Source organism: Nelumbo lutea, chromosome 1, assembly GCF_056320005.1.
Source record: "Nelumbo lutea isolate HS-2025 chromosome 1, American lotus-T2T, whole genome shotgun sequence".
Lineage (NCBI taxonomy): Eukaryota > Viridiplantae > Streptophyta > Magnoliopsida > Proteales > Nelumbonaceae > Nelumbo > Nelumbo lutea.
The window spans coordinates 62,500,919-62,513,698 of NC_142684.1; the positions used below are offsets into that span (position 1 = coordinate 62,500,919).

General features: G+C 36.4%; 1 pseudogene; it reads right to left on the minus strand.

Annotated features, from left to right (window-relative positions):
- Positions 1 to 615: 615 nt before the first annotated feature.
- LOC148874869 (L-type lectin-domain containing receptor kinase IV.1 pseudogene) lies at positions 616 to 1,169 on the minus strand (annotated as a pseudogene).
- Between the last annotated feature and the right edge of the window lie 11,611 nt (positions 1,170 to 12,780).

Sequence of the window (12,780 nt, forward strand, 5' to 3'; positions counted from 1 at the left end):
TTTGCATTGACAAATTTACCTTCTTACCAAATAGACTTTTAGCTGTAATGGAAACAAACACAAATTCCAATAAAACATATACTTTTTTTTTATCAAAATCACACTTGAATGCAAATTCACTTCTTTTTTATTGATGTACTTTTACATCTTATTATCAATGTAAATATGCATTGATCTATCATTTGCCAGTGCAAAAATGTAATATTGTCGGACATAGTCAAAACTGAATCAGAGTGCAAATTTACATGTAACATACTTGCCATTAAATTTTCTTTTTCTAATTCAGTTTTCTTTCACTGTAGACTGTTTTGTTTCCCACAAATAATTAGGTTGGTCCATTTTAGATTGCAATTCCTTTTAGTTAGTATTATAGGGTTAAATTATCTTTTTTTTTTTTTTTTGGCTTGTTTGGGTCAATACGACTATCTCATTGGCTTGCCATTTTTTAGATTAACTATGTGCATTTCCCTTCATTATTCATGCATCATGTTTTACATTTAGGCTACGCGGTGTAAATCTAAATTTACACCAAGGATTATTACACCGATGGGTTCATGAGAGTGTAAAATGGGAACCGGATGTTGGTCCCATTTAACACTCTTCGCGTTTGGTAAATCATTGAGGTAAAAGTCCTTGCAGTCCTTGCTGGTCGGCCAAGAAACAGAGCACCGCGAGCAGCGGTGAGCGGCGTATCAGACCCAGTTCTTGCGCTTGGTCGCTTATATTGAAGCTCCATCCAATAATATAATGGGAGCTTGTAATCGCACCAATGGACGAAGAGAAACCCACATACATAGAGTCCATGAAAATCGAAGAAAGTTCAAGTGATGTCGACAGTAGGGGAATCCCAGGTTTGGGGTAATAAAGTGGAGCTAATGTTACATTGAGTTGCTTCTCTACACCATCATACTCTATCCAAACTTACATTGGATCTCCACTTATGAGGTGCAGGCTCTTGTTGATCCCTTCTTTGCTTGATAAGCCACTGGAATTGATTCAATCGACTTAAGGTTGTTCACATCGATCTCAACATGATTATCATTTATATCAGTAAATTCGGGTCTAAGAATATCTTGCTCAATGGCGAAAACGTGATTGGAGAAGTCTCCATTGTTGGTTTCATTGAACAGTCCCAGGTACTGACTTGCCATGACACCTGGGAACCCCATGAATGGCGAAAAAGCCAAGGCGATGCCATGGCCACTCACAATAGTCTATTGGGGAACCTAGGCAAATACAAAAGTGGTAAAGAAGGAGATAGACTGAGGATATTCAGGTGAAGAGGAGTTAAACCTTAGAGGAGATGGGTACATAGCATGACCAATCGGTCCTTGCCCCAGCAACCTCTAATGTCGCCGACGGTCAACCATGGCAGAAGGGGCTACGCCCCGCCATCATCTTCCTTCGACGGTAAACCACTGTTGTCGCCACCTCTCTGTTCTTGTCGGAGGAAGATGAACAGATAACCCTGTCTCAAAAGAACCTTGCCCCGGCAGAAGGGGCAACGGACAGATCGTGGGATCGAGTTTTACACTTTATCCTTTAACCGTTGGACAAATCGGTAAAGTTTTACATCGATTTTAGCCATGTAAAATTTTCACTGGTTTTCGATGAATTTTCTAACACCTCTACTAAATGCCTGCAAAATCGAACCGAGGTATAAAGTATACCCCGGTTCTCATTTACACCTATACCAAACGCAGCCTTGATAAATAAGTTTTATGAATTGAGTAGACATCCCATAAGCTTAGTAGTATACACAATTTCTCTTTGGCCTCTTCCCATCAAGTTTTCCTTCCTTTCGATAAACAATTACATTGCTGGTCCACGAAAGCATTTGGTTTCTCTTTCTTTAAACGTTGTGTTTTGTTTTAACACATAGGTCATCTTTTCTACTTCAAAATTTTCAATTATTTAACTAAGGATTCGGCTTCATTAAAAAAGAAAGGACTAATGGAAATTGCCATGCATTCCATTCTCTTTCTTGTTTTCCATTTGCTTCAAGTTCCACTTTTTTCCTCTACTCTTTCTACTTCTACATACTTTAGCATAAGTATGCTAGAAACGTCATTTTCAATTAGTCCTTTCTGTTTTTTTTCTAGCACCGACCTAATCAATATCAATTCTCTTTTCATCATATGAATTTCCAAAAACTATATATTTGAGGTAAAAAGGGAAAATTTAAAGAAAACAAATAAAATGATAAAATTTTTCAATAAAGAATCTATTTTCCCCAAAAAACATAAATTATATTTTTTTGCTATAAAAGAAAAATTGCAGAAAGTAATCATAGAAAAAGATAAAATAATAATCATCTCTCCCGCTATATATATTTCAACTAAAAAACAATTTTTCAAAACAAAACTAAAAATAATAATCACATAAAATATACAAAAAAAAATCTTAAAAAAAAATGGCAGCAGTAATGCCTCCTAGATTAAATGGTCCTGCCTCACTTGCCGGCATCATCTATTCTAATTGTTTGCCCCCTGTTACTCCTCTATTCCGCTCAATCTTTCAAAAAGAAACACAAGAAAACCAAGGAGGGAGAAAGTTATACCTTGGGGAGGAGAACGCCAATGGGAGGCTGTTGAAGCTTTAAGACATGGACAAGTTTTAAAAAATGACTTAGAAATGGAATCATATTGACCATCGGTTTCTGGGTTGATGGTCCAATCATCTGATTCGAATGGATAGTTTGTTCTAACAGTAAAATTAAAAAAATAATAATAAAACAGTCATTTTGACCAGATTCCGGGTTTAGAGTAAAATGGAACCGTTTGCTTAGACGATTCCTGGGCCGAACATCAACAAGAACACCAATGGTCATTTCTTTAAAGTTTTGAGAGGAAGAACATCGACAAGAAACTTTAAGGCAGCGTTCTGAAGCAATGACCATCATGGTGCAACGATTCAAAGCTTCAAAATCTCCATCTGACATTGATTAAGGTGTCGTTGTCAGTGGTGGCGATGAGAACAGTGACAGGAGAAATGGCGCCTTGAGCAAGCCCTACATAGCGATGATGGTAGCGGCAATAATGGTCATCGGTGGTTTTGAAACTTGAGCAAGTCCTAATTAGCAACTCCACCGTGACCCTTTTTCCCCTCTCCCCATTGGCTCACTCAACCCATATTGACATGCAAATAGGTCGGTTAAACAGGTTGGAGTCAAATTTGCCAGCCCAACCTCATAGGCGCCCCACAACATATCATAGCCGTCCATTAGGAATATCTCTTGTAATGCGCATAAGGATGTGCATGGAGTCCATATGAATTCTTTCCTTCTAGTCCACACGTTTAAAGATAGTCCAAAGTAAGAATGGGCGACCAGTACTTTCCTCTTTTTAAGAAATTACTTATTTCATTTTTTTTTTAAATAGACTAGGGGTGAGAATGGGCCAATGTGGTTTGGTTCTATGGTAGAATTTGGAACCTATCCTATAGAGGTTGGTTTCAGGTTTTTGGAACCAAAACCTTATGTTATGAAGGTCGATTTCAAGGTCTACCCACAGAACTTGTACTTTCTTTACTCTTCCCCTTGAAAAAAAAATGTTATCTAAAAACTTGATTTTTAATAAATATAATATATAGTTTAAAACTTGTATTACTTTTATTGATTATATTGGATAACTTAATATGTAGAATATCATTGTATGGTTCAAAATTTATAATTTGAATTTTTATAAATATTATTTTTTAAACTACTTATTGTATACATTCAAATATGGAGTGCTTGGGTTCAAATCTTCACATCCCCAAAAGTATTTTGAAATTTATTTCAAGACAAATTCAGTTCCGAGGCAGGTTCTACCAAGACTGGTTCATTGGGTCGATTTGAATAGGATAAATCCATAGACCCTAGAATTAATGTGTAGAACTACCCATTTTCTCACCCCTAAAATAGATAAAACAATCAAATTTATGAATTAATTAGTTAAACATATCCTATAGTTTTACTAGACTATTTAAATATATCCTTATTTTTCAAAAATAGTTAAATGAACATTGTTAAAGCTTTTAACCGTTTAAGGCTGACAGGAACAATTTGAAAGACGAAAAAAAAAATGCCCTATGTTTCCTTCATAGTGATTTCGAAGTGGGTCAACAGGAGACATTGGCCGGGTCATTGTGTTGTAGACAGCATACCTAAATTGGACAATCTCATCGTCAAATCACTGAAGCCATAATACTAAAGACGTTGTTCGTTGTCTCATCCAAGTTCCCCTATTGTTTTCTCCCTCGCCGATTCTCTCAACATCTTTTAAGTTTACTTAAATGAACATTTGATCAAGGTTTTTAAAATCGACCTGGAGAACAAATTGGTCAGGGGTTCAGTTTTCAGGTCGAACGGTTAGCCCGTTCTGATAAAAAAATAAATAAATAAATAAATAAAAACAGTCAAAACCGTTTGAACAGTTAATCGTCTGGGTCAACGGTTTATTGACTAAAATCAACGATTTGAAGAAAATCTGGTTTTGGGGGAAAGCAGAATCAGCCGGTTCCTAGTTTTTCCTGTCCAGTTTTGAAAACCATGCATTTGATTGATGCAAGAAAGCTCTAAACTACTCTGGTGAATTTTGTTCAATTGAATGAGGGTTCATTTAATTTCACAATTGGAACCAGAATCAAAATCGAGGGGAATCAGAATCAAAATGCTCTATTCCTCCATTCTGCTTAGTTCAAATGGAAATTGGAATCAAAATCATCTGGAATGGATTTCTATTTCTTAAGGGAAGGGGAGGGAATAACCATTCTTTACAAACAGGGAATGCCATTCCACCAAGATTGGGAATGACATTTCGATTCCACCCAACTAATAGTTAGTTTGATTCAACACCTCTATTCTTGTGGACCAAACGGGCCCTTAGTGTGGATGAGCCAAAACTACCAGAAGTGACCATTGTTTTGTTGTAGCACCTCGGCCACATAACTTCATCTCCTATTTCCACCTCTCGTTTGATGAACCACTCGATGAATCACCCATTTCGATCCGCTTGTCATCCGTTCCAATCTTCAAGGGAAACAAAGGAGATCCGAGACATTAGCCCATGGATGCAAAGTGCAACCTAGAACTGCTTAATCCGAATTGGGCTATCTGGGAGGCTCTATACTCTTCCCTTGATAGCTAGCTTCCTTTCGGGTGTGCATAAAAACCAAGCCAAGTGCCCTTTTATAACATCATCCTATTGTGTGCAATAAATGCTAATAGGAATGTTGAAGTGAAACCGTTTGGTTGACTGAGTCAAGCCCCTCCGAATTAAAACAAGTGTTTCACTGGCGAAGGATTTTACAGTCTACACAAAGTCAAAGTCAAATGACTTGTCATTGACTCAATAAGAACTGGAAATAGGATGTAATAAAGATTCTAAACAATGGATTCTCTGTGCATAAAAAATGAAGGAAAAACACTTTCATTAAAAAAAAAGCAATTAAAAGAATATTATAGCAAATAGATAATTATAATAATATAATTAAAGAGGAAAAACTTCATTGTGGTGCAAAAGTGTAGCACAAAGATTAACTTATTTTCCATTAACATAGGGCTTGTCACATGGCCACTGGAACATATTGAGGATGAACAAATGAGGGCCTATGGCCACTCTACCAATATCGCTTTCAAGTTGCAACACTTGAAATTTTAATTTCAAGTGGAGAATTTTGGGTCTTTAATATGTATTTTAATTAATTTAATTAATCTCAACTCTCTAAAGAAAAGGAAGAAACTAGTCTTATAAAAAAAATCTAAAGAAGTCAATGGGGTGAATTTTTACAATGTTGAATTTCCTCGTCCTGTAAATGGCTTAAACGGTTGGAAAAAGTCTTAATTTTTGGGTTCTGTTATTTTGGAAGCTTAAGCATCGTGGTGAGATACTTAGATTTAAGTTGCTTCCTAGCCATTTTATACTTTTTTTTTGTTCAAGTAGGGAAATATCTTCTTTTTTTCTATCTTGATAAAATTAAAGTCAATTGTTGTTAATAGCTAGGAAAAAAAAAAACGATCATATATTTGCAAATAGCTAGGAAAAAAAATGGATTTAGGACTCACCAACCCAGAGACTGCTGCCGGCTAGGTGGTTTAACTCTGTTTTTGGTTGCAATGTAAATGTAATTATGTGCATTACATATTTATTCATTTTTCTTCGGTTTATGAATACAAACATGGTTCATATTTTAAATCTTTTTTGCATTCATCTTGTTTGTTTGAAATGGGTGGTGCAAAAGTATGGGCTAACATTAAATGCTCTAACTATCTTATGCTCCATTGCATTATTTTTGGTCAAAAAGTTAACTATTAAAAGAACAGAAAATTGTATTCAAAAAATAAGTATAGTAATACTCTCTTCTCAGAATACAAAAGTGTCAAAAAATACAGTTTTACTCTGATAATCATTACTTTTTTACATTTCAAATAGATGCTCGCAAACGCAAACCGGGGTGTTTATGTACCCCGATTCGACGTTTGCATCGCAAACAAACGGAGCCTTCCCAATTACAAATCTAAGGAAAAATGGTGCAATATGGGTTTAGAGCCCAGCAAACCAGAAAAGATTACCCAAAAATTGGAGAAGAAACATAAAAAAGAGGAGATTTCACATACCCGGAGCGTGAAGTCCACCTAGGTTCCACCGCCACTAAAACTCCTCACGCAGAATGGAGAAGACAATAGGGGCACTCGATGAAAATTTAAAAAATTTGTGGGGAGAATTTTGTCCCACAAAAAAGAATAAGCACTTATCCAATAAGTGCTTCGAGCCCATCTAGGACTTGGGAGGGATTGCGCATTGAGTTGGGTTAGGTGATTAAGTCACGATCGTTGATCACCTGTGTTCCGGACAAGTTACTTGCAGCTTCACCTTATAGTCGTGTTTATTGCATTCAGAACGCTAATACTGGATTTCTAGATTTTCACCAAGCATAACTCATATGAAATTCATATAGGGCCCGGCTCGGAATATGAGAAACCGTGTCCCAAAATCCCTCTCAAATGGGCACTTAGAATAAGTTAGCACAGGGTTGTTTTTTTAAAACACTTATTTTTTGTTTTTTTTTTTTTCAAACATGAATAATAAGTGGTTATTTTTCACTTATTGTATGTTCTCATCACATATTTTAAGTACTTATTTCTATCAAAAAAGTATTTATTTGAGTAAGTACTTAAAATAAGTGATTCCAAACAGGACTTAAAATAGATTTTGAAATCATAAGATATATTTAAATAAATTATAGGGTGTATTTAAATAATTAGTCCTAAAATTATTTGAAGTGGCTGAATTCTTTAGACTCCAACTGTAAATGGGACAAAACAAATCACCCCATTCCTAAAATTAGTTTTTTGACCAAAAAAGCTTCTCTTGATGCTCCAACTCTATTAATACCCACTCATCAAAAAACAAAAAATAACTACTTAATAATATTCATGGAAACCTGAACAAGTAGTACAACTTTATGCATCTATATTGATCTCTCTACAAAAGGAATTTTTTATTTGTAGAATAGATAACAAAGAAAGGTACAAGCAAATTAGTGAACATAAATCAAGAGGTATTAATGATCATATTTGTTGTAATGCAGGTTGAACCTAGGCTTTTGGCACTAGCTTCCATGGCATTTTATCCGAAGAGCTCCACAATCTCGATCTCTCAAAAGAGCCTCTTGCTCCAAATTTCTCAAAGCTTCATGATCTCATTTTATCAATAAAGCTCCTCAACATGTTTTTTTTTTTTTTTATCAAGAGCACACTAACTCAGAGGTGCTTCACAATCCTAATGAATGCCTCTAAACTAACACCATTATATAAATATCAAGATGAGAGAAAAGGAGACAAGGAGAAATGGTTTATGGATAAAAATGTGGATCTTTCCATAGTGTAAGTAAAAGTTGGCGTATTTAGAAATATGTGTATGGAAAAGAAAATCCCTTTGAGTCCAAAAGCACTGGATCTAGAGTGAATACGCCGTTGTTTCGAATGCATGGGCCTATATTCCTGTGTGTATAAAATACTAGCATATTCACTTGTTATTGGTTTCATTATATACAACTTTGTGAGCAGTAATAGATCACGTTAGACCCATTTTGCCTTTGTCATTCCATCCCATGAAATTCTTCCCTTGAACCAAATTAACCTTAAAGATTGTGTTTGGTCTGAAAGAAAAAAGGTAGAAAAAGGCTTGTATAGATTTCCCTACCTTTTCATCCATACCAAATACAACCTAAAATCTATGGTGCTAGAAAGATATGATCTCTTCAAGGGCTTTCGCCAATCAAAATACCTTGTTCATTTTGGTAAATACCAACTGATTGGTTACAGATTTTAAATTTATTGTTTATAACTTTTTTCCAATATCATTGTCAATTGCTTCAGATCCTCCGTTTTGTCTAATTATTAAATCCCATCTCAGATTAGTTACTCATCACAGTGTGTTAGAACGCTACACAGTCAATCATAAGCGGATACACCAATGTTTTGTACACGAGTGTAAGTCCTATGTGTATGAAACACTAAGGTGGGACACCTCTTCCCTGTTGGGGATGGGGAATTCCTTTATTTTCCCCACCTCGAGAGTTATTTTAGAAATATGGTTATGGAAATTTGAAGCTATTTTAGGAATTAGAATGTGGGAATTTGTGGGTATTTTAAAAATAGAATTATAGGATCCTATGAATACGGAATTTGGGAGAAACTCAAGGATGCTTTAAAAAATAATATTAAATCTAAAGATATTTTACTAATTTACCATCAGATTTGTGTCAGATTCAATGATTTATATGCAATAATGCACCAATGTTTCATCTAATATCAATGCAATACATACACACACAAAAAGAAAAAAGCCTAAAACATGTTGAATAATGTGTCAAGGAAAAACCAGGATCTAGACAATTCAAAAAGCCCTCCTAAAATTAGTTACTAAATCTCAACATTCAAATTTGTGTATCATTTTCTTTTCTGTATTCATTGTCTAACCCATCTAAACTATTTACCAAGCGTTCCTACTCCAAACAATAAATATACCAAAGTAATATAAAATCCAGGCCATCAAAGTGATTTCTTGATATTAGTGGATTAATTTTGTCCATCCAAGTAATATATTACGATTTCAACAAATCAATGTCTTTTAAACTTCTTAAATTATCCTTATAGCTTAGCTAATTGACTAAATGTATCCTTATTGTTTGAAAATCGACTGTTGCTACCCTTATTGTTTCTGGCAATGACAATTGTCTAGCTCTACCCTTACCTTAATTCTCCATCAAAAACTGTTTAGTGTATGATCTAATGTTATATAATACCCAAAGTACCATCTGCATTCTCTCCAAGGGAGGTCTGATGGAGAACGGAGAAAGGAGAGAGAGACTAGAGGCGAAAGGGGAAAGAAGGAGAAACTAACACCACCGTTGATGCATGCTATCTTCAACCTCCACCGATGTATGCTATTTTCAACCTCACGTTCAAGAAAGTTTGAAAATGCCCTTGGCAGACCAACTGGCTTATTTTGTTATATATCACTGAAAGGATGCTCTGGAAGAGGTAAGCAAATTCCAGTGGCCTTCATAAACTGGACTTTTTTTAGGAAGTCTTTTGGAGAAAAGTCACGTCTAATGGTACTCCTACATCAGACCCTGTTCTGTGCGCCCTCATATATTCATAGGGACTTCCACCAAAACCATTCCTACCAAAGCCAAATAGGGAGGAGAGAGATTTCTTGCCGCTGAAAGGAGAGAGGTTTTTTGTCACCGCTACCCTGTTTTTCGTCTCAAGGTGGAAGACGATGAACAGTAAGTTTTCTCTCTCCCACAACCTCATCTCTCCACTATCCCACCATCCACCAGCGACGGTTGAGAATGAAAAGAACCATTCCTACCTTCTTGTCGTCGAGAGGAGAGAGGTTACTTGCCACTGCTACTCTGTTTTTCGTCTCAAGGTAGGAGATGATGATCAGTAACTTCTCTCTCTCCCAAAACCTCCGCTCTCCACTATTCCACCAACCACCAGTGGCGGTTGAGAACGAAAAGAACCATTACTACCAAAGCCATACAGGGAAGAAAGAGATTTCTTGACTCTGAGATGAGAGAGGTTTCTTGTCGCCACTACTTTGTTTTTCGTTTCAAGGTGAGAGATGATGAACGATAACTTCTCTCTCTCCCACACCCTCTGCTCTCCACTGTTCCACTGTCCACTAGTGGCACCACCGCTGCTGGTACACACTCCCACATCTGCTCTCTCTCTCTCTCTCTCTCTCCAGATCTAATGGTCGCAGCTTCTTTGGCCTTTCTCTCTCCTTCTTTGATAGTGTAATCAAGCTTTTTTTTTGCAGGTCAAATTAAGCTGCACCTTCGGAGGTCTGGAGGCCTTGTCTAGCTTCAATGCAGTTAGGCTTCAACTGGCAGCATCAATTTCCGCCTTTGTATCACCGACAACCTTAGAGTTTTTTGGACTCTTTTCTGTTACAACCCAAATGCCCTCCAACGCTTTTGCAGCACCAGCACTGGCAGCATCAATTTCTGCCTTTGCAGAACCGGCAACCTCTCGTGATGCCTTTGCCGATAAGGGAGATGGTGCTCCACCCCAACCCTAAATTAAAGTCAATCTGGGATCTTCACCGGAGACGGATACGGATCTGGGATCTTTGCTCATTAGCTCCATTAAACTCAAGTTGAGATTCCCTGTTTTGCCGATTGAGTGTTCGAAGGGATCAGAGGAGGGGAGGGTGGTAAAGATCACAGAAGGGTAAAATGGACATTTAATTTTTACATTCTTGTAAGATTTAGACAATTGTTAGAAACAATAAAGTAGCGACAGTTAATTTTCAAACAGTAAGGATGCACTTACTGAAGTTTAAGAAATTTACCCTTTTATTTTTTATTTTTTGACTATCCAAGTAATGTATCATTTTCTTGTTAACTTTATACATCATTTTCTTTTTTCGACTAACCAAGTCAAATATTACCTAGAGTAATAAATTAATGCCTTTTAGTACTGCTTTAATTGAATGTCTAAGATGGATTTAAATATTAGGACATACTTGGATGGTCATTGTCTAGTTCATTACATTCAATAAACCACTCATTACCACTCATGTATGATGTTGTTCGATCTGAGGTAGTGCTTGAACCAAGGCCACAGTTAGATAGTCATGCCAATTGGGCAAAGTCGAGGTGGAAGGATGATGTCGCACTCCAAGATCTAAAACCAATAAAAGTTAGAGGCCCGAGGAGTTATCCCCGAGTAGATACTCCGATGTTTAAGTTAGTCGAGGAAGGTGGGCGGTTGGACCGAGCAGTTGGAGAATGGTATTGGTCCGAACAGAGTAACGGTATGGAAATCAAGAGTTGAAATTCCTTACCTTGAGCGGGAGGTACCTTTTTATAGTCAATGATCTGTGTCTTGGTCAGATGAGGCTTCCGAGGTCATCAGGATGAGGTTAACCGCTGAGGTCTTTAGGATAAGACGTAATCAACAGCGGAGTTGTCCCCATCCACTCTCCTGTCTTGGTCGCACTTATCTGCATGACATGGTGCCGACATGGCTGAAGAGATAAGGTAGGCCGCGGGGGTGATGCGGTGCTGATGTGGCTGAGGAGATAAGGTGGGCCGCAGAGGTGACACGAATTTGACATGATCGAGGAGATAAGGTAGGCCGCGGAGTTAATGTGGCGCTGACATGGCCAAGGAGATAAGGTAGGTCACGAAGGTGATGTGGTGCTAACGTGGCCGAGGTGATTGGGCAACCACAGGGGCAACACGTGGCATATGAGGCCAGCTCAACCATAACCCAAACACTTGTGTTGATTTATTTGGATGGTATAAATTGATTGAAACCCTTGTACATCACATGGGTGGTTTAGATTAATTCCATGATCTTAATAGAAGACATCAATGGCTATTTGGGTTAGTTTGGTATTCAATCATATTAGTTGAATTTGTTATAATGTTCAAGGACAAAGATAACTTGATTGATATTAGTTGAAACTAGGGGTAACCATTCGGTTTATTCGGCTAAAAACCGAACCTAATAAACCGAAATAAAAAAATGAACTAAAAAAATAAAACCAAACCGAAACCGAAATAAAAAAAACCCAAAAATTTTGGTTTGGTTTTCGATTATTTCGGTTAAAACCAAATTTTAATAATATATAATATATTATATATTATAACATATAATATATGTTATATATTATAAAATATATATTATGAAATCAAATTTCAATATATTATTATATTACATATAATAATAAAAAGTTTGGTTAATTTGATTAACCGAAATGCTAATTCAACAAACCGAAACTGAAAATTGAATTAACCAAAAACCAAATTAATTGAACCGATTTAACAAAAAACCGAAAAAAACAAACCAAAAAAAATCGAAACTGAAATTTTCGGTTTTAATGGAATAGTGCTCACCCCTAGTTAAAACCTTTGAACACCACTTAGATTTCAATAAAAATTAACTAGTTATGAGTCTGAAAAATAAAAAGATATTTACTTAAAAGATTGTGATTGTAATTCTTTTAGCGATATCATCTAACACTTGCCATGATTTTTTTCACACTCTTGAACTCATAATGAATTTGAAAACCTGTAGACACCAGCATAGTGCCATACTAAAGATCTAGACCTGTCACTCATTAGGACATTAACGATTTTTATAAATTTACTGCATTAACCCTCTATTTAGCTTTGAATAAAATTATCACTTCCTCTCCATTCCTATAAATGGTCCATCCACCTATCAACCACCAAGTCATTGCCACTAGCCACAACTGATACTCCTTGTAATCG